This window comes from Pleurodeles waltl, chromosome 3_1, assembly GCF_031143425.1.
Source record: "Pleurodeles waltl isolate 20211129_DDA chromosome 3_1, aPleWal1.hap1.20221129, whole genome shotgun sequence".
Taxonomy (NCBI): Eukaryota; Metazoa; Chordata; class Amphibia; order Caudata; family Salamandridae; genus Pleurodeles; species Pleurodeles waltl.
Window position 1 is genome coordinate 265,028,731 of NC_090440.1, and position 23,837 is coordinate 265,052,567.

Consider the following 23,837-nt stretch of genomic DNA (forward strand, 5'->3'; position numbering starts at 1 on the left):
GGAAATGGACCCTATACCGCACTCTGCTATTTGACAAGGAGGTCATTTTTCAACTTCAAAAAGAGACCGAGGAGTTTTTAAGGTTACCCTGGGGTCTGTCTCCATGATTATAGTTTGGGACACTTTTAAGGCTGTCATTAGTGGAGAAGATTGTGAGTCTCACCAGCCATAGGAACAAGCAATAAAGTAATTAAATACGCCACATAGAACAAGAAACCTTATAATGTAATAGTCAATTAATGGAGAGGGCTGAGGGGGGGATAAGCAGGGCTTGGAGAATAGGTGAAACCAATTGAGGCAGAAGATGGAGGAAGCATTGCAAAACAGTTTTGCAAAGAGATGGGAAGCAAGCAGACTCCCTCATTTTCAAATATGGAGAAAGTGCGGGAGATTATTAGCTTGGAAGAACAAGAGAAAGCAAGTGTGGAACTGCATTAAGGAGATTGTGTCTGATCAGTTGTGGTTAAGCTTACAAACTCAGAGGATATAGAGAATGCCTTTCAGAGGGCCTTGCTCTCCCCGATCTGCAACATTATCCATGGGCATTCCAACTCAAAAATGCCAGAATGCTTTTCAACTTCCCAGATGCTTCAGTGATTGGAGTTATGTTTTACACTTTGGTAGGCACTGCGAAAGTGGCAGCAAAACATTTTCTATTTAAATTTGGCAACCCAAAATTCTTCAAAGAGGTGAAATTAAAAATACTACAAGATGAGGCAAAGGTTTGGTACAAAGTGAGGCAAGTAGCAATATAGTAAGTGGGCCCCTGTTTGGTATTCCCCTGCACCCCTGAGTGCTTGGGTAATGTATTTGTGGTGCCACTTAGGAGGGCGGGCATAGAGTACTCGTGGCACCTTTTTAGAGATGGATACCTACTGTCCTGGGAGAACTAATGGAGCTAACGGGGGGAACCTCTCCAGTTTGAAGTATGATCAGCTGAAAGGCTGGACACAGGGGATCAGTGCAAGTCTGGGATCAGCGGGTGAGTTGGAGGACAAGTCACTTAGAGACCTCTGCTCGAAGAAGGTATCAATCTGGTATTGATACATTTTAGATATATTGGACGGTGACTTTAAGTTACCAATAGCTCTCTGGGCTGAAAGTATGCCTCCGCTGCAGCTACAAGATAGATGGCAAGTATCAATGCACACTCTGTTCTGTGTAGTAAAGCCTGCCCCGTTGACGAGAAATCATCTTTTCACCTTACATAAAGCCTATCTCTCGCCTTATAAACTTTCTAAGATGATGACGGGAGAAGTGGTCAAATGTGCAAAATGTGGTCTGCAGAGAACATCAGACATTCATTTGTTCATGGAGTGCCCAGTAGTATATTGCTTCTTGGAAGAGGTTTATAAAACCAACTCAAGTATTTTGAAACAAAAAATCTTGATAAGCCTCCCCTTAATAATTTTTGGGCTACTTGAGGAATGGGAAGAAAGGAGTGAGAGATGTGAAGAATGTGCTTTTCTACTCGATACTTCTGGCTAGAAGAAACATTTTCTGGAAATGGGTGACAGAGTCGCCCTCCATGCACTCTGAGTGGCTTAACGCTCTTTTTCGAACATCAAAGATGTGGTGGAAAGTTCTAGGAAAAAAAAAGAAAAAATAATGGTCACTATTGGTAGAATGAAGGGGATATCAAGGATGATGCACTAATTGGGCCTGCTCACTATACTTTAGTTCAATGATTATACTACTATCTGCCTCTAGAGGATTGTTTAAGTGAGAGAGACTCTGTCTCCCTGGCATTGGTCACCTCCGCACAGGAGAGGGTGCAATTGGATATGTATGGAGATGGCTTGGAGTCTGAGGTGTATGAGGACAAAAAAAGTACATTCTTGAATGCTTAATGTTGGTGTTTTTAAGTGATGCAGGAATGGGTAAAGAGTAGAGTTTTTTTCTGATTCTTTGGATGGCCCTTTAACAACTCATAGAAATTGTCCTTATTCAAAAATTCCTACTAGAAAAGGGAGGGAAAATTCAAAATGTGGGTGAACATTCATTTAAAATGAGCCATGCAAGCTTCAGGACCTGTTTCCTGTTTTCTACACTCTTCAGGGATCCAGATAGATATATTGAAAGAGAGATAAGCAAGGCTTGACACATTTACAAAATGGTAATGTATAAAGTACAAAAGTGTCACTAGAGCATATTTCACACCTAGATTGTTGAACTGCTCAAACAGCAAACTGTACAGGTGGTAATCCCCATCGAAATTATAACTGAAACCCCAATTCCTGCTTGTACTATAAACAGGAGTCATAGCACATGTTAATAACAATGCACTTGAAATGGCCACATAAACACCGAGAAATGTGAGCTAAAGATCATGGGTATTTCTCCAAGGGCAAATAGGAAAGATGGCAAAGTTGCATTCATTCATAGTAAAAGAGAGGTATATAAATAAAAGGGAGCATATTTACAAGCCCCTAGGGCATCCTGAGCATCACTTTTTGTGATGCTTTGGTGGTGCTGTGCACTGCGCTGTATTTACAAAGCTGCGTTAAGCCACTTTTCTGTGGCTTAACGCCACCTTGTAAATACGGTCCCTTCACATGCACACTTTGCGTGGAAGGGGTGTGCAGTGGGTGTTTTTACGGACGGTCCACATCAACACCCATTGCATTTTGACCTGCTACAGATTTACGCAATTTTGTAATCCAGAGGCAGCACCAAAATCTAATGCCACCACAGAGGTGGCATTAAAAAGGCACAACGAGGAGGAATACTTTCATTCATCCTCTTTTTTTGCTTTTTCCATGTGTACTGCACACAATGAAAGGTCAAAATGCCATGAATGGTTCTTTATGTGCAGGAAGGTGCCCCTTCTTGCACATAAACAATCATTAAAAAATGACGATGTGGTACTTCTATGTGTGCTGCATTCTGCCAGATCGCTATTGTAGATTACATTCCTGTGCATAAACAATCATTAACCTCCATACAGACACCCTTGCACTATGGCAATTTTGTAAGAGACACCTGCTTTCGCCACAGCCCCATTTCAAGCACACTAGAATACTTGTAGATCCCTACAGAACACCTTCAATATCAGTGAGATGGCTGCAAAGAAATAAAATAATCTGAGTAGCACTAACATTTTGGAGATGGCAATTCTGCCCATCTGTAAAAGTGGCAGCCCAGTCCAAAAGGTAAGCGAGCAGTGAACAGGAGCCATGATTTTGACAGGTTTCCCTCCATGAGGGCATGTGCTTCATAGTATATAGTCACCACCGAATATATGATGGAATTAACTCCCAGGTCAATAGTGTGCACGGTATCGCCTCTCTCTGGTCATGAGGTATCAGATTGAAGGGGAACAGGCAGGACTTATCTCAGTTATTATGGAACCCTGAAATCTTCCCAAAATCATCCAACACCGCCATAGCTCCCAGTAACACAGTGTGGTCTGCCTTTAAAAAAATCAATGTGTTGTCTACATATAGGGATATGATCTGGGGGTGTCCCCCTATCACGAGGCCCCACTGGAGTGCACAGTCTCACATCAGGCATACCAAGGGCTCTATTGCCAGGGTGACCAATGGAAACAGGGGTCAACCCTGTCTAGTGCCCCTAGCTACTGTGAACAAGTCGGATATCACTTCCTGTGTGCGTTCCGAGGAACCATTCTAGTGTACAACAGTGCCACCCATCTAAGGAAGGGCTGTCTGAACTCCTCATGCATCTCGACCACCATTAAGTAAGGCCATCCCAAGGTATTGAATGCCTTTTCTGTGTCTAGGGAGGCATCCGACCCTCCATCCCCCTGTGCCTTGTCCAATCCATAGTGTGAAACTACTGTCACAGATCAAAGAACATGTTGCACCCAGGTATAAAACCATTTGACCTGAGTGAACTAAAGAGGAGACCACATTTGACAGAGGGTGATATTACTTCACATTTAGAGGATCAAGTCCAGATTTAGGAAGGACAACAATTACTGCTTCTCTCATGGAGGTCAGTAAGGACCCATTGGTCACTGCTACCTCATTCACCTTCAGCAATCGAGGGACAAACAGGGTGCACTAATGAGCATGGAATTCAATTGGGAGCCTATCAGTACCTGTCACTTTCCAGCGGGTTATCTGTGTTTTTGCCTCTTTGACTTCCTCCAATGTGATCTGACTGTCTAACTTGTGGCACTGCAGGAGGTTAACAGTAGAGGTGTGGATATTTAGTATCTATGTTGCGATCTCATCTGATTCTACCTCTGTAGATTCCTTGTATAGGGTCCTGTAATATTCTCCAAACACGCTATTGGTCTCCACCTGGGTATTCACCACCCGTCCCATCGGGAATCAGAGTGCAGCCAATGGGTTTCAGGGGGTCTCGGTGCGTAACAACCATGCTAGCAATTGCCCAGCTTTATCGCCATGCTAATGTTGTCGCTGCAAGTGCACTTTTACTTATCCCATATATTACATCAGTAATTATGTCTTCTATAACATTATTTAGAATATAACTCCAACATTTGCAATAAAATTATTGTTGAGAAAACTGTGCATGGCAGTGGCTCAAGTTACATTAGAGCACAAGCTATGGTGTCTTGAGATAAGCATAACTATAACTGTTGAATTTCTGTGGTTTTGTGAGTGTAAAATCTGAACCTAAATTTTAATTCTATTTCCTTGTATAAATGTTTATAGTGATTGCACATATTTTATTTTACTGATGTTGTCATGTACTGAGTTATGTTTTTTAGGGTTATTTATATTTCTTTTTGTAATGTAATTTTTTTATTGTTTAGTTTTTTTTATATTTCTAAATATTGGTTAATGTTTATTTTAATGTGTTGTTTAATATAGAAATTAGTTTTTTTAAAATATTTAGCAATTACTATTTTGGCAATATTATTGTAGTGGATGTTGTGTGAGGTGATATTTTTGACAATCTATATGTTTAATTTTGTTACTGATATTTTTGTTTTCGATACTGGTTCAACCTGATATTTTTAACAGTGATAATATTTTTGCTGTCAATATTTGTGGTTTTAAGAGCTAAGTATAGGAATGCGATATTTGTGTTAACAATATTTAATTTCCAATATTTTTGTATATCAATAGTCTGTGGATCTATGTTCTGTCATTGAACCACGTTGAGAATGGACTTTACCAGATTAGGGTGACTTCAGAGCTAACAGGATGTAATGCTTAGCAGTTGCTTAGTACAGGTTTCTTTGTGCAGGTTGGGACAGTTTGGCGATGAAAAGGAGAAGATTGGGCTGAGATGCTTTAGGAGAATGCAAATGACAAGAGCACTGCAATGTTATGGGCATTGTGAGACGAAGGAATAGAAAGAGAAGGATGGGGAGTAAGGATAGTCATAGCATTTGTGGATGTGAGTATGGGGAGGTTGTTGTTAGTGGGGGAAAAGTGGTTATAGGAGAAGTTTGTGTGGAGGTAAGCTGAAGACTGAACAGGTGATAAGGCAATAGAAGGTTATGAAATAAAGCAAGTTGTATATTAGGTAAGGAAGGAGCAGGTAAAGGAGGGGCAGGAAGGAGCAGATGGAAAGTTTATGATCTGAAGAATGGCAAAGTTAAGGAACAAACATGTTTTAGGAGTAGAGAATATAGATTAGTGATGAAGGGGAGGGTGAGGTTGGAAGTTGAGTTGCAGTTCTGTGAGGTGGAGTGGTCAGGTAAAATGTGAGAGGAAGTGGGGTTCAAAAGAGGCATGAATGTAGGACATATGGAAAATAAAGAGATGAGGGGAAGGTTAAAGCAGGAGGGGTGGTAAATAAGGTTCAAAGAACAGGTGGTTTATCGAGGAGGAATAATAGGAAGTGATGGTGAGGGTAACAGGTGCAGAACATTTAGTAGCACAAAAAATTACATAGAATATGATTATCAAGGGTGTGTCAAGGTGGCAAGATTTATCCCGCTAACTTCAAGTTGACAGATGTAAATTACACAGTGCGTGCCTACACCCACAAAAAGCATACAGTGCAGTAGACAAAATGTCTGAAACCTATTATTTTGTGAAAAAATTATATGTTTCAGTGTTCTGGAAAAATCATCTCCAAAAAATTATGTCAAGGAGGTTTTGCCTACAGTACATGATTTCCAACATAACAAACTTCACAAAATCAATTGAGTTTTAATTCACATATCCCTAGTGAGATCTGTAATGATATATGCTTGAGACAAGACAAGATGTAGAGGTGAAAGCAAAGGCAGACATTGTTCAATTCTGGAAAAAATGGACTTTGACAAAAAATATGAGTAAATGGTGTAGTGGTAGATGAGAGGAGTAGATTAAAGAGGTTAAAGACAAGGATATTTCTTGATTAAAGTAGCAAGGAGAGCAAATGACTAAACAGAAGGAGCTACAAGTGAGGGAGAATGGTGGTAGACTAGTGATGACAGAAAGTTGGGAAAGGTTAAGTAAAAGATTAGCTAAACAACATAATTAATTTACCTAAAGGCGATATACAAACGTCCTAATCAAATTCACTGGCAAATAGTCAGTGAATATGAGGAGCAAGAGGGAAGATGGATGAGATTAATGAGGAAGATTATTGATTACATGTGTAGTTGATGTTCTGGAGAGTTTAGAGCATGGCAAAAGAATAGGCTACAACCAAAGATGGGAGAGTTACAGAACTTAAGGCATCAGAAGGCTAAGGGCCTGATGACAAGTTTGGCAGTTGGACTGCCAGACCACCATGTTGGTGGCCTTAAAAAGGCTGCTGGGCCAGCACTCCCTACCTAGCCTGCAATATTACGGTGTATAAGGCAGAACCATTGCCTGCCAAGCAAAAATGCAGACCACCAGTGGAGCAGCCATCTGCTATTTAGGCGGTCCGACCTCCAGCGCCGCGGCCAACCGCTGAGCCTATTACAAACACACAGTTGCATGGTGGTCCCCTTGTAGCAGCAAGCTAATGCAGGTTGACCAGCACAGTACACATTCAGCAATGCAGCAGACAAGTGCCTATTGGATGAACAACATGGCTGACACACACTGGCCCAGTAGACACACCTGCAAATCACACTATAAAACACACCTCTTCCCAGATCACAATCCTTTGCATCTCCACTGGAAGACAAAGAACACAGACTATTGTTTTAGGATCTTTTTATAGATTAGACATCCCTTTTTTGACACTCTTGTCCATTCACTCCCTATTTCACTTTGCCTGTTAATTAAGCCCCAGTCACCCACTGGATGAAATCATAAGAGTCGAGCTATAATTGTTTGGAGCCCATGTCCTCCATACTCCTCTCACTAGGAAAATGGAAATGTGGCAAAGGCTAGTCGACAGAGTGAATGCTGTAGGCACCACCCTGTGCACAAAGGAGAACATTAGGGAGAGGTTGAATGACCAGAAGGGCAGGGTACATTCCCTGATCTACAGGTAATAGCTGGAGGACCTCAAGACTGGTGGTAGCCCTCTCAGTGCCCCATTAATATTCTTTCAATGGAAGTAGAAGGTCTTGGCCATCCTGCATCCTGAGGGCTTGACAGCCATACCTGGGGGAGTGGAGTCTGGTAAGTCACAACACAAAAACTGTTGCAAAACTACAAGGTCCTGTATGTTCACAGCTCAGCTTTTTCCACTGTGTTGTTCATGGTCTTCACCAACATCCAATACCCAGAGTATCTGAGATGTAACACTGCCAATGTATATTGTTTGACCCAACATCAAAGCTACCAAGGCCCATCACATGCCACAAGTCAAAACTGTGCCTGTAAGTATTTCAATATTAAAAAGCCAACCCAGGACTCATGGTGTGTCTCAACATGTAAATGTATGTTCCAGCCTAAGTGCAGTCTGGCTACAGATATGTAATACCCATTATTTGTCAAGTGTGTACAGGGAGTAACCTGACTGTAACTCACAGGGGGCCCTGTTTCAATAACCCCAACCACCAGCCCATTGTTCACTTGCCCAATTACCAATATATGTTATCTCTCAATTGGAGTTTACTCACCTGGCAGTATACCATATGTCAAGTGTTAAGAAAGTAGATGGAGTGACCTTACTGCAACTCCAAGGAGGCCCTCTTTCAGTAAGTCCAACCACCTGCCCAGTGTTCACATGCACAACTACTCCTGTATGCTAACTCTCAATTGAAGTGTACTCACCTTGGAGGATACCATATGTTAAGTGTTATGAAGTAGAGGGAGTAAGCTGACTGCAACTCCCAGGAGGCCCTCTTTCAGTAACCCCAACCACCAGCCCAGTGTTCACTTGTACAAATGCTCCTGTATGTTAACCCTCAATTGAAGTGTACTAACCTGGGAGGATGCCATTTGTCAAGTGTGTGAAGTAGAGGGAGTGATCTGCCTGCGACTCCCAGGAGATCCTGTTACGGTGACCCCAACCACCAGCCCAGTGTTCACTTGCCCAAACAAATCTGTTTGTAATCTCTGTAATGCTCTTCACTCCCCTGAGAATATACCATGTGTCAAGTGCGTGAAGTAGAGGGGGTGACCTGACTACAATGCCCAGGAGGCCTTCTTTCAGTAACTCCAGACACCAGCCCAGTGTTCACTTGGCCAAATACCCCTGTATACTAATTCTCAATTGAAGTATACTCACCTGGGAGGATACCATATGTTAAGTGTTATGAAGTAGAGGGAGTGACCTGTCTGCAACTCCAAGGAGGCCCTGTTACAGTAACCCAACCACCAGCCCAGTGTTTACTTGCCCAAATACCTCTGTATGTTAGCTCTCAAAGGAAGTGTACTCACCTGGGAGGATACCATTTGTCAAGCGTGGGAAGTAGAGGGGGTGACCTGACTGCAATTCCTAGGATGCCTTGTTACTGTGACCCCAACCACCAGCCCAGTGTTCACTTGCCCAAATAAAGCTGTTTGAAATCTCTGTAAAGCTCTTCACTTCCCTGAGAGTATACCATTTGTCAAGTGTGTGAAGTAGAGGGGGTGACCTGACTGGAATTCCCAGGAGGCCCTGTTTCAGTAACTCCAACCACTAGCACAGTGTTCACTTCCCAACTGCCCCTGCTTGTTAACTTTCAATTGAAGTATACACACCTGTGAGTAAGCAATATACATATCATACTCAGCTCAGAGACGTGTCTGTCTACCTAGCTCCATCTTGACCTGCTGTCCCAAGATTAAACTATGGAGGACAGGAATGACACCTTACCAAGTGCGTACACCTAGTGTTCCTAAGGCCTTAAGGAGCATCACCATATTGGTAGAAGAAGCAAACTTATTGACATAGCACTGAACATATGATGACTACATTTGCATATACAACAAAGTTCTGCTTTTGCCTGTATCTCACTCAACTAGACAAAAAGAAAGGTTTGTCAAAAATAACCCCGCACAGGTGAGTGTGCGTCAAAAACAGCTTGCAATGCGTCGATTTGACTCACGAGCGAGACCTTGCATCTTTTCTCCTTTAGTCGGGTCAGCAGCGTTGTTTCTTCTCTCCACAGGAGAGCGATGCGTCAACCCGGTCAGCACTTGTTTTTACACACCCAGCGGTTCTTGCATCGGAAATCCAGCCTCGCAATAATCCGAAAACCACGCAGCGAGGGTTGCGATCTCACCAGCCTCCATCAGTGATGCTGTGCATCGTCTCTCCAGCCCCGGCATCAATCTTTGGGTCGTGTTGCAGGCAAGCATAAATTTTCAGCCACGAAGCCGGCGGCGCATCGATTTTTCAGCCGCAGATCAGAGTTGCGTCAATCTTTTCCCTGCACGGCAATCAGTGCGTGGATTTCTCACTCTTAGGCTGCCAGCTTCTCCTTCTAGGGCCCCAGGAACTGGATGGGCACCACTTGACAGGGTAGGTGTCTCTCCAGAGACTGCAGGTGCTGGCAGAAATAAGTATTTGCTGTCCCTGACACATCAAACAATAGGCGGCAAGTTCTAAATCAAGCTCTTGGAGAGTTCTTCACAAGAAGGAAGGCAACACAAAGTCCACTCTTTGCCCTCTAGCACAGGCAGAAGCAGCAACTGGAGGATAGCTCCACAAAGCACAGTCACAGACAGCGCAGCTCTTCTTCCTCAGCTCTTCAGCTCTTCTCCAGGTAGAGGTTCCTCTTGGTTTCCAGAAGTGTTCTAAAGTCTGTGGTTTTGGGTGCCCTTCTTATACCCATTTTCTCCTTTGAAGTAGGCCTACTTCAAAGGAAAGTCTCTCCTGATTGTGAAATCCTGCCCTGCCCAGGCCAAGCCCCAGATACTCACCAGGGGGTTGGAGACTGCATTGTGTGAGGGCAGGCACAGCCCTTTCAGGTGTGATTGGCCACTCCTCCCCTCCCTCCTAGCACAGATGGCTCATCAGGAAATGCAGACCCCAGTTCCCTTTGTGTCACTGTCTAGTGAGAGGTGCAACCAGCCTAACTGTCAAACTGACCCAGACAGGGAATCCACAAACAGGCAGAGTCACAGAAATGATATAAGCAAGAACATGTTCACTTTCTAAAAGTGGCATTTTCAAACACACAATCTTAAAATCAACTTTACTAAAAGATGTATTTTTAAATTGTGAGCTCAGAGACACCAAACACCACATGTCTATCCACTCCCAAAGGGAATCTACACTTTAATCATATTTAAAGGTAGCCTCCATGTTAACCTATGAGTGGGCCATGCCTTGCAACAGTGAAAACGAATTTATCAATATTTCACTGTCAGGACATTTAAAACACATTACTATGAGGGTCATTACGACCCTGGCGGACGGCGGTATTTTGGAGAAAGGTACTGTCAACAGGTTGGCAGTATCTTTCCCCAAAATATGACATTGGCGGTTTGGCCCAAGCCAAACCGCCAATGTACCACTCCGTCTACCAGGGTGGTAACAGCCGCCAGGCTGTAGACTTCGGTCTCCAGCTAGACGGCTGTCACAATCCCACCCTCGGGATTATGACCCCGCCTACTGCCATATTTTTCATGGCAATCTTACTGCCACAAAAACCATGGCGGTAGGCACTATGATAGGGTTGTCCCCCACCCACTCCCCCTTCCCAGAGCCCTCCCCACGTTCCCACTGCCCCTCACGCCCCCAACATCAACACACCCACATGCGCACACATACACTCATACACACCTGCATACCCACAGCCACCCACGCATGCACACATACATACCCACACACCGCAACACACACTAACATACATTGGGGCAAACACACATTCACAACACACAACATACATGTACACTCACATTCAGTCATTCGCACACGCATTCCACCCGACTCACACCCGCATGCACGCATACAAAAACACACACACACACAACACCCCCCAACCCCCTCTCCTGTCAGAGAACCCAACTTATCTGCTTGCAGGGGGTCCTCAGGCAGGAGACAGGATGCGGCGCTGCTGCCATCAGCAGCATCCACCAGCGGAACACTGCCAGGCCATTGTCGTAGTTTGGACTCTTGCTCTGAGCAAGACTGCTGGTTTAAGGATGACAATACTTTTGTTTGTAGGCGACTGCGTCTTTCCTACAACAAGTCGCAACTGTTATCCCAACCTACCAGCTCACTAGCAGCACCTCACCAGAAACACAGTAGTAAAAGGTGATTTATGGCAGCCGTTTACGCATGGACTTAAAAATAAGACATCTCAGGGAGTGTCGTGGTTAAACGGAGATTACTCTTTTCTCACAGATATATTATGTCTCATACAAACACAGGCAATGACACAGATGCAGTAAAGTTATAATAGCTTTTTATTCAACATAACTGCAATTTGCAATAAGTTGCATGGACTGCAATGATTAGGATAATGAATATAGCAAGTAACAGTATTGTGAAGACGAGAGTTACGAAGATCTCCACCATTTTGCAGTACATAGAAAAGATATATGAGATGTAAGATGCACTCCTATCCTAATAAAAAGGCCTAACCTCCTACCTAAAGGAGAGCTGGGTTCGTTAAACCTAATCTGCCAATGCCGTGTCCATGAGAGGAGCCCCCAACCCTCGTTACCTTGGCATGAGGACTCTATCTCAGACTCCGCAGGGACACGAAAACTGGGTCAGCGTCAAGACGACTGCAGCATCGGTATCAGCGATGGTGGCTATGCCCTCTGGTTGGAATCCCTCTGATTATCTCTCTAAAGTGTGATGTATTTATACAGATCTACAAGGTCTCCTGACGTAGGTATATTCCTAAACAATAGATAACAGGCATGCTTGGGATGGCAATTAATATCAACAATCCCTCGAAAGTATAGAGAGGGAAAATCCCTAAGTGTGAACACCTACTGTTTGTTTGTCTTTGGTGCTTGATCTTGACGCCTTGGCACGGTGACACTGATAATGTAACTCATAACAAGTGGCTTAACTATAAAAAAGGCAGCCGTCTTAAAAGAAATAAATAATTAAATGGGCTAAGACAGAGCAAGCTAAGTAGGTTAAAAGTCACTAGGTGATGAGGGCACGAGTCTACAAGCCAGAGGCTAAGCTAACTCCTGTTATCCCATTAAAACGAACTAGGATTCACTACACCATATCATGGAACATGATACGGTAGTCTGTGTTTTGCTGGTGTGGCGCTGCTGCTGGCAGCACCACCACCTTACTGCTGTCTGTCACCATGACCGTCAACGGAATTCCACCAGCCTTCTGGCAGTATTCTGTCTATGGTCATAATGCGGTTGCCAGCTGGTAGCCACGGCGATGGTATGTTGGCACCCGTCGCTGTGGCGGTAGGCAGCGTTTACCGCCAATGTCATAATGAGGGCCTATATGTCCTACCTTAACCACACACTGCACCCTGCCCTTGGGGCTACCTAGGGCCCACCTTAGGGGTGTCTTACATGTAAGAAAAGGGAAGGTTTAGGCCTGCAAGTGGGTACACTTAGTAAGTCAAATTTACAGTTAAAACTACACACACAGACACTGCAGTGGCAGGTCTGAGACATGATTACAGAGCTGCTTATATGGGTGGCAAATGTGACAGTCGTGGATAAACCAATTACATACACATTTTGTAAAGGATCACTTGCACTTTAGCACTGGTTAGCAGTGGTAAAGTGCTCAGAGTAACAAAAACAGCAAAAACAGAGTCCAGCACACATCAACAACCTGGGAAACAGAGGCAAAAAGTTAAGGGAGACCACACCAAGGATGAAAAGTCTAACAATCATTCAAAGTGGAACTGATTTGCATTTCTCATGAGCTGCATGAGTCTAATAGTTTTGCTAAGCTTCACACATTGCATTTCAAATGCTCCAACAGCATGGTATCATGGCACAATAGGCTGACCTAACACTTAAGAATGTTTAGAGGTAGACGTTCCACTTCAACTAGTAACAATGTAGTTCCTTCATCAACAGGTCGAACTGCCACTGGGCATACCGAGTCCACCAAGCAGACTCCCACTCCACCCTGGAAGATTCCCTCGGTGATGATGACCTGGGGATGTCGAAGCCTGTCCTGGCCCATCCGGGCAAACTGGTCAGATGGAGAAAGTGCGTCTCACTGTGCCCAGAACAACACCTCCCAGCCCTGTTGCAACAAAATCACAGGCAACGATGCACCGCCCCCAACCTGTGTATCTAGCACAAATCCCACCTTCTTAGGTCCCCCAGACCTGGATCCTGGGGTGCAACTCGAAACTCCCAACACTGAGGGTCCAGGACTAAGTTTGAGAGGGCACCCTGTGCCAAAGGCACAGGATCATGGTGATAGGCTGCGTGGGAGGGATGGTGTGGGCCAGCAGAGTGAGGCCAATGAGGCTGCTGTCAGCCAGAATACCAGCAGGCACATCTTGGAGGTCTATCAGGAGTCCCAAGGTGTGATGGGCCAGGTGTTGACTAAACTCCATGAAATGAAGCAGCTTCAGAGGGTTATGAGGGTGCTGAGGGAAATCAGTACAAACCTGAGCAGGGCATTTACCCCACCATCTACTCCTTCCTGTGGGCCAACTACATCAAGCCCAAGTACATCTGCAGCAGCAACAGGAAGAGAGGTCCTGCCAGAGGTACATGTACCTGCAGATACCCCTGCCTCTGCAGCAGCTGATTCCCCCCTCGCATGCAGAGACGTCCGTCAAACAATTCATGAGGTGAGGATGGCAAAATATGCACCACTGCAGCAAGTAACCTCTTCCTTAATGTCCTCCTTTGTGTGCAACACATTCACTCTGTGGACTGATCCTAAACCACATTCCATTTCCAATGGGAGGAATACTCTGGACTTTGGACTTCCAATATTGTGGAATCTACTCCCATGATTTCCTCCCCCATGACTGACTCCTTCACTTTGCAATTTTTTTTTTTTTTTCTTTATGTCCCAATTTTACTTTTCTGTATGAGCACTGTAATAAACACACCTGTCACAAACTCATTGTCTTCTGTCTTTAATTTCACTTTTAGCTATGTAGATATGTAAGACCATGTGAACCATACTATGAAGATACAAGCTACTTGTGCAAGCAGGGATATGTTGCACGTACACAATGTCCAGCTCAGGATTGTAGGATTACAACGATTACACACAAAAACATAAATACAAGTGTCTTGTTGCAGAAGAGATATTTTTACATTGCTCAGCACACAGGCTGTCAAGATGTCAGAAACACTGAAAGTGAGACATGACCATATCAGATTGTGTCAGCCACAAAATATACTGGTTCAGACCCACAGAACATCGTTGGGATTGACATTTCAAACAGTGTTCTGTTACATTGGCAAAGATTGGATATGGGTTATTTCATCAGCTGGAGCCAGATCCATTAGCTCTCAAAAGGAAGCCCACTTCATAGGATGCAACACCCAGACAGATGGCAGTACAACAGTGAATGATCACACGGTCATTACATTCCAGTGCTTCTGCATCTGGTGGTATGACATAATTAATTATCAGTGATGTGCCACAGGCACTTTGGCCTACAATGATTAAACACAATAACAGCTACACACAATTCAAACCAAAAGACTGTTGTGAAGGGGGACTGACATGAAATTGGCCTACCACAACATTTTCACTCACTACATGATAGTACACATGATGCATCATGACCACCACACAACAATGAACATGTGCAATGGGGTCTTCTGCACTTCCATCCTATCACTGTGCAAGCTGTCTTGACACAGGTTGTCTACACTCAAAGTCTGTGATATAAATTCTCAGGAACAATCCATGTCCACATTGTATGTCCCAACAGCTGATGTACCTACCAATGTCACAACTCTGAAATGCCCAAATGAAGATCTCATGGTGAAGATACCTGAACAAAGAACAAATCAAGGAGTATAGTTATGAAAGCGTACATATGACACGTCACATAGCATACATATGGACAACAAAGTCCATCAGAAAAATCAGACATAAATGAACCAACGTCATCAGAATGTTAATGTGTCAAAAGCTTGTGCATCAAACACCCTTTTGCATATATTGCATGAGCATCAGCTCCCTAACTATTTTTAGAAAGATATTATACACATCATCACAACTACAGTTGATTGTACAGCCAAAGTAATGACATCTCATGACATACGTACACTCATGAGAAGCTGTCGAATAGATCTTGTCACAAGTCAGCTCCTTCATCCTCACCACTACCATCTTCATTTGGTATTCCATGATTCTTGCCCAGTGGCACCTCAGGCTCCCCGTCCTCTGGGATGTAAGGGATATTCCTCTGCAATGTTATGAAGCATGCAGCATGCCATGGTGATCTGACACACCTTCCTGGGTGAGTAGAGGAGGGTTCCCCAAGTCTTGTCCAGACAGTGAAATCTGGCCTTCAGGAGCTCCATTGTCCACCGTGCTCTTCCATGGGCCTCATTGAAGCAGACTTTTCCTGGCTTAGTTAGATTCCTCAGCAGTGTTAATAACGAAGGAGAGATGGGATATGCTGAGTCTCTTGTTTTGAATGAAACCTGGGTGCCACAATGAGTCATTCACTTCATGATTGTACTACCTGACATTGCGCGCACAAAATCAGGACAGATGTGAATAACCAACCATCCAGGCCCTTTCTGGTTGCAGTTGTGATATCATCTGGGGTATGGTGCTGTTCCGCATTACATAAGAATCGCGGGCTGAACCACCGAACTGGGCACAGGCATTTGAGATGTAGAGATCTACTAAGCAGACAAGTTGCACATTGATAGAATTAAGTTCTTCCCATTTCAATAGACTTGTTCACTGGCCTGAGGTGGCACCAAAGCAATATGTGTGCCATCAATGGCTCCCACCACATGTGGGAGGTGACTAAAACCATAGAAGACAGCCTTCACATTGGCCAAATCCTCACATCTGGGGAACCTGATATAGCTGTCAATGTTTTTGATCAGTGCTAATAGCACTTCTCTTAACACACTACTGAACATAGGTTGAGACATGCCACCAGATATAGCCACTGTATGTTGGAAGTACCCTGGGGCCAAGAAGTGTAATGCTGCCATAAGTCTCACAATGGGTGGTATGCATGTTGGATTTGTGCTTTTGGGCCTTAGATCTGGTTCTAACTGACAATCTAATTCCAAAATAGTTTACAGAGTCAGATGGAACTATTTGATCATGTCACATTCTTCCTTGGTTTGAAGGTCTGGCAATAGTTGTAGCAGACTGGAGCTGCTCGCCTCCTCCCTCTCCCAGGGTGCCTATTTGTGACATCAAATGAGTTGCAGCATTAGTCAATGTGTGCATACCAACATACATGATGTATTGGACCAAATTCATGTGACGAAGTAGGAATGACTGGAAAAATATTACACGCATGACACATCAAAGCAGTCCACTACTCAAGGACAAAATTTTACCCCTATGGCTGTCTACATGTGTCAACAACACGGATTTGGGCATCACCCAACTATGTGCTCCTCATGTGCCCCTTGAAGTTTGATGGTCCATTCCGACCAATAAAAAATACCATCACAGCCGGTGAACCGGAAACCACCACTTTTAGCCATCTGTGACCAGCAACACACTACACTGTTGATTGTGTAGTTGAACACCCACAACAAAGTTGCTTTAGGATGTAAGTGATGATCATACACATATATTTGTATTTGTGTTTATTTATAAAGCACATTCCGGCTGTAGCATCGAAGCACGGCCAAAGGGAAAGGAGCAGATGGAGAGACAGAATGCAGAGAGGCCTGAATATTGGGCAAATTATAGGACAAAAAGCCAGGTGGTTTTGAGCTGTTTCTGGAAAAGTAGGACGGCTTCTAATTTCCTGATATGAAGTGGAAGAGCATTCCACAGCTTGGCAGCTGCAACAGAGAAAGCCTTGGCACCCCATTTAGATTTCCTGTAGTGGGGGACCACGGCCAGGTGTAGGCCGGCTGATCTTAAGCAGAGGCTGGGTGTATGCCACCTTATGGTGGAACAGATATTTGAAGCCCTGAGAATGTAACGCCTTATAGGTAAGACAGAGAGCTTTCAAGTAAATGTGCTTCCTCATAGGAAGCCAATGCAGCTGTCTGAGGCTCTCACTTGCAGATGCTGTCCGCAGGAGATCCAGCACTAGACGAGCTGCAGTGTTCTGGATAAGTTGCAGCTTCTGAAGAGAGCCTCGACGTACATTTAACAGTAAGGCATTGCAATAATCATGTTTGGAAATAACCAGAGCCAATACCACCGGAGACCTGAAATCCTTGGGGAGGAGGGCTAGAATTTTCTGAAGGGTTTTGATCAGTCAGAAGCAGATTTTTATGGCTTGCTTAACCCATGAATCACAATACAAGAAGCTGACAAACAAAATCCCTACGTTTTTGGCCACAGGTAGTGGACAAGGCAGATCCCCACAAGACTGAGGCCACTAGCGCCAAGTCAATAATGAGCTGTTTGAGCCAAAAAATATAATCCCAGTTTTCTCCACCTTCATTTTCAACCAGTTATGTCTCATCCACTTGTTTACCTTGTCCATGCAAGTATAGAACTTATCTACGACCTATTCTCAGTTTTTATTGATTGGGATAATAAGCTGAGTGTCGCCTGTGTATGAGTAAACCTGAAAACCAAAGGAGTCGACCAGTTTTGCCAGTGGTGCCACTTACAGGTTAAATGAGGTGGGACTGAGTGAGGATCCCTGTCAGACACCACAAGGAAGTTGAAATGGAGAGGCTCTGAAATCCCCACAGCTCACAATGGTGGATCGCTCAGAAAAGAGTGCAGAATTCCCAGTGTGCCATCTCTTACCTCTGCCTGATAAAGGTGAAGCATTATCAATTGACGGGAAATGGTATTGAATGCTGCAGAGACATCTAATAATACCAGTATGGCTCCCCCACTCGGTCAACCAGCCGGTGGATCGAATGCAAGATGACAATAAGGGCCGATTCTGTGCTATGTGATTTTTTAAACCTATGCCGGGAGTAGTCTAGACATCCATTCTCCTGAAGAAAGTCGGAAAGTTCAATGTTAAGGTGCTTATCTAAAATCTAGGCAATAATGAAATAGGACGAAGATTCTCCAGATCATTAGGGTCGCCCCCTGGTTTCTTTGTAAGAGTAATCACAATCGCCTCTTTACAGGAGGGAGGGAAAACCTTAGGCCCTAATTACGACCCTGGCGGTCGGTGATTAAGTAGCAGTAATACCACGAACTGGCCAGTGGTAATTACGGCCAAATTATGACCATGGCGGAAAGATCTCTGAAAGACAGCCAACCTACCACACCGACAGCCAGGGCAGAAAAAACAACCACAACGGTGCAAAATTAACCAAGGCACTCTTGTAAGTAACAAATATTAGTGTCCATGTCTCATGTTGCATTCCATCTTCTTAATGTTATTCGGATTGTCCCAAATTACGAATATTCAACAGTCAGCAGCTTGAATCCAATCTTCTGTTTAGTTTTATGGAATTGTTCCCAACATCATGATCAACAAACAACAGCCAACACGTGTTTCGTCGTGCGAGAAGATACTTGCAATGACTTCCTCAGGGCTGTGATGGATACAATTACCCACATTTACAAACATGAAAATCACAAAATCTGTCATTTGACAGATTATTATGGTTTATTTCTTCACCATCACCCAAAAGCTGTTTCACAGTACTTGTTTAGAGTGAATTCCAATCCTAAATTACTAAAAATCTCACATTTTAAACAACGAAACGTGAGTGGAAACAAACATTCTATGTGATGTGTAATGTGACTTAACACCAGTATTTCCCAACAGAGAAGAGGGAAATCCCCTGAGTGACAACCTGCCAAAGCGTACTCATGAATTGGAAAGGACACCAAGACAGCAAAAAAGCAAAAGGTGACACCAAGACAGCAAAAAAGCAAAAGGTAAATGTAACTAAAAACAATGAAACCCAAAACTGTAAATTAACACCAAATTAAACTATAAAGCGTAATCCCATCAAGTTCGAGTCTCCATACCGTAATGAATACCTCCAAAAATAAGTTTCCGGAGTGATATTGATCCAAACAAATAAGAACTTCAATCCGAGCTACACACGAGATCCCTTTACGATCGTCTATAAATAATAAACAAATTGCTGGAACCCTACCATAACAACTAGCCATAACCATATCTAGTAAATCTAATATAAGGATCTACTGTGAAGTATATACAAACGGAGACTTCAATATGGGAGTTTTACTTTCACTCCCATAACAGCATGTACGCAAGGGCTAGTGAGCCTGACTCAAGTTACGGTGTGCATTTTAACGTTGTGAACAGAAAAAGAAAAGGGACTAACAATCCCCCATTTCGAGCGCCATATTAGTGGAAATAAAAAGCATCACCGCCACATATCAGTAACCAACATACCAATGTTATTTTAGTGGTATAGTCATAAAACTTCCCACTAATATCTAAGTAATAACGTGCAGCTATTGAGTAATGATGAATAGTTAATCCACACTTGTAAGGAAAATATATGGCGACTCCCGTACATTAATTGGGGGAGCCATATTGGTAGAAATTATAGTAGGTGTAGCAAAAAAATCTTTGCTAAAAAACAAATAATAATGTTCACAGTCTGATGAAAATTAGCCTTATAATAATAGCCGAGAGAGCCATCAAAGTAGTGACTAGCAGTATGTGGCTTGTTTATATGACACTGTATCGTGCCATAGGATCAAACCATAGGGACATCATTAATGAGTTGACATAGTCACTTATTCTCAAAAAGCTTGACATAACCGAATAAAGCCAATATATATGATATCCAAGTGTGCCTCCAGTTGAATAACCGGTTACAATGATGGAACCTGAGTTAGCCAGATGAAGACTAACATGGAAACAGCCATGGTAACCCTGGTGGGAGCCGCCTACAGACAGTCGGAAGTCAATGTTCCGCCCACCATATTAAGACCCTGCAAACCGCCACCTTTTCAGTCAAAAGCCTGGCAGAAAGAGAGCTCTGAAGTGAAAGGACTCACCATTGGAGACACAGGGAACAAACATGCTGCCATGGAACCCGAACTGCATGTATTTCCGATGATATTCTATGTTCTGCTCCACCAGGAACACCAACGCCGGCAAAGACGATGACGGTGAGTACAGCTGCCTAGCAAACAAGGGAGGGAGGGAGGAAAACGACAGTGACACACACACACCCCATACACACAACCACATGCACAAGAAAGCAAGTTTATCCCCCTAAAACGGCTGAATAATGAAAGGACAAAAATAATTTACTATAGTGAGTGTAAGAATATCAACACAGTATAAAAAATAACTTAGCAAATGTTACAGATATCTACAAATGTGCAGAAAAAGGAACACTGCCCAGTCCTCAGTTCGCGTGGGCCACATGGCCACAGGGCAAAGTCCAAGGCCCCACTTGTCACCCGCATCAATATGGAAAGAACACTGCAGGGGCATCAGTTGGCAAATAGGCAGGCACCTCAGGAGGGGTGGGGGCACCTCAGCCGGATGCGGAAACAAGACCACTGGTTCTGGAGGGGGCAACATGCCCTGTGCTTGATCCTGGGGAGTGCAAGGCCACAGTCTCTCAAGTGGGTGTCTTCCACACTGGTTCTGGAGGGGGCAACATGCCCTGTGCTTGGTCCTGGGGAGTGATGGGCCACAGTCTCTCGAGTGGGTGTCTTGCTCACTGGTTCTGGAGGGGGCAGCCCTCACAGCAGCCCATGGAGGCAGGATCACATTGTGTCGGCTGGCAGTGACGGCTGCACTGTGGTGGTGCGAGGCTCCTGCACATCCCCTTCATCCTCGAATGGATGCACTGTGGTGGTGCTGGTGCTGTTGTTGGTGGTGGGAGGCTCCTGCACATTCCCTGCACCCTCGGATGGATGCACAACCATGCTTGTTGGTAAGGGCTCCATGCCAGCTGTTGGTGGATGCTCCTGGTCCTTCTTGCCTTCTGGTGCAGGCTCCTCGCCCTTCTTGCCTGCTGGTGCAGGCTCCTTGCCCTTCTTGCCTGCTGGTACATGCTCCTTGCCCTTCTTGCCTGCTGGTGCAGGCTCCTTGCCCTTCTTGCCTGTTGGTGCAGGCTCCTTCCCCTTCAGTATATGTGGCCTGGAATCCTTTCCACCACGAGTAGGTGCAGATGGAAGTGGGGCCGTGGACTGTGTGGCTGAGGTGCTTGGCTGGGTTTGTGATAGCCTGGCCATATGTGCAGGACAGGGGTAGGGGTAGGGAAGAGGTAAATGGTGGATAGGAAAAGTTTCTTAGGGACATTGGGGTGGGAAGAGGGAGAAGGAATGGGAGTGGAGGATGAGGGAGTGGTTGTTGGAGGTGTCTGCTGGATATGGGTGCAGGTGTATGGGTTGTGTGATGTTGTGAGGTGGATGGCTGTTGGGTGTCTGTGTGCTTGCACTTGTGTACTTTAGGAGTGGGGACAGACACAGTGGGAGAGGACACAGGGGACGTATGCATGGATGTTGTGGAGGTGTCTGCCAGTGAGGTGTGTGTTCTGCTTGGTGTAGTGATGATGCTGGTAGTGGATGATGATGACGTGCATGCAGGTGTGAATGTGAACGTGACTCAGAGGGAGGTGGTGGAGGGGGATGTGGGGGAGACAGTGGAGGCCGTGGATGTTGTAGTGTCTGCAACTGCATGTTGTTTGTGTGAGTGCTTGTGGGATGATGTGTGGTGCTTGTGTTTGCCTGTGACACTCTTGGGTGTTGTCCTGTGTGCATGCTCGTCTGTCAGTGTGCTTGGGATGGGTTGGGACTGAGGAGAATGGGACTGGGAAGAGGAAGTTGGAGGTGGTACAGTAGAAACAGGGACAATGGCTGCCATCCGAGAGGAGGCCATAGCCTGGATCGATCTCTGTTGATCCAGCAATCCACGCGAATGCCCTCCAGGAATGCATTAGATTGTTGCATCTGGGGAGCCAGCCCCTGGATGGCATTCACAATGGTTGACTGTCCTACAGAGATGGATCCCAGGAGGTCAATAGCCTCCTCACTCAGGGCAACAGGGCTATCTGGGGCAGGGCATGAGGTGCCAGGGCAAAAGAGATGTCCACCCTCCTGGGTGAGCGGGCATGGGCAACTCGATAAGGGGCTGCTGGGAAAGTGGTGCTGGTACGGGGGTGGTGGCTGTATCTGTAGCTGGGGTTTTCACAGAAGTGTCTGCCACCACCAGGGAACTTCCATCAGAGGCGGTATCTGTGTCTGAATTGTCCCCTCCAGTCCCAGCCGTGGTGGTCCCCTTGACCTCCGTGGCAACTGGTGCCATCAGTGGACTCTGCCTCCTGGGTCCTGTGGGATGCAGCTCCCTCCGTCGCAGGTGCCTCTGCTCCTCCGCCAGATGATGCTAACGGACATAAGGACAGGATGACCAAACAAGAAAGGGGTGGAGAGAGACAAAGGATACACTGGGTCAATGGCTGCACCAACCCCACCGTTGGCGTACACAGCACCCTCACACACCACTGATATTGCTAGCACCAAGGCTTGAGGAGGGGCACACACCACCAAGTGCAGCACACCTGGGACCCATGCAGCCCTGACCAGTCGTGGATGCTTACAAGCTAGGTAGGCAGGATTATCCCTTCAGAACCCGAGCCACCAAAGGACCTATGCTGCTATGTCAGGCCCGGCCTAGAGGCACCCACTGACACACATCCACCACCCGGATACCACCCCACCAGCCTTAAGTTGTAATGATAGCCACTGTACTCACGCCCTTGTGGCTGCTGTGATGCCCTCAAGTGCCCATCCAGCTCTGGATAGGCCACTGCCAGTATGCGGGCCATCAGTGGGGGTCAGGGTTCGACGGGCACCCCTTCCCCGTTGGAAGACCATCCCCAGCTGGGCCGCCGCCGTCTTCCGTGCCCAGCATCTCAGGTCCTCCCACCGTTTCCGACAGTGTGTGTCCCGTCTGCCATAAACCCCCAAGGTCCGCACCTCCTTGGAGATCGCACATCATATACCCTTCTTTTGATGGGCGCTGACCTGCAGAGGCAATACACACAGGAAAACACCATGAGACAAAGAGTCCAACCTGTTACACCTATGGCCCACCATACCCGTTTCCATCACCATTGGCACACACATAGCCCAGCAGACAGCCTGTACACCACAAAGAAGACATCTACCCCCCACATTGAGGCCTTCACACACACAACTCCATGCATTCATGCCACATGCATCTTGCCCACAGGGAAGTCACCTGTTGGTCTGGAGGCACATACACCAGTCGGTACTGGGGTAGGACCCCATCCACCAGTCCCTCCAACTCCTCCGAAGTAAAGGCTGAGGCCCTTTCCCTGGTCACACGGGCCACGGTAGGTTCCAGACACAGGTCACAGCAACACATGCAGGTAGCGAGTGAGGAATATGATAGAAAATGGCGGTCGCGTCCGTGGCGGTGCATACCGTCACTGCCGGAATAGATCACCATTGGCAACCGTACCCCATTGGGCCCAATATTGACCAATAAGGAATTGCATGGCGGTTTCTGACTGCCTCCCACCACGGCGCACAACGTCAGCGGGGGGACAGCTCTATCTATT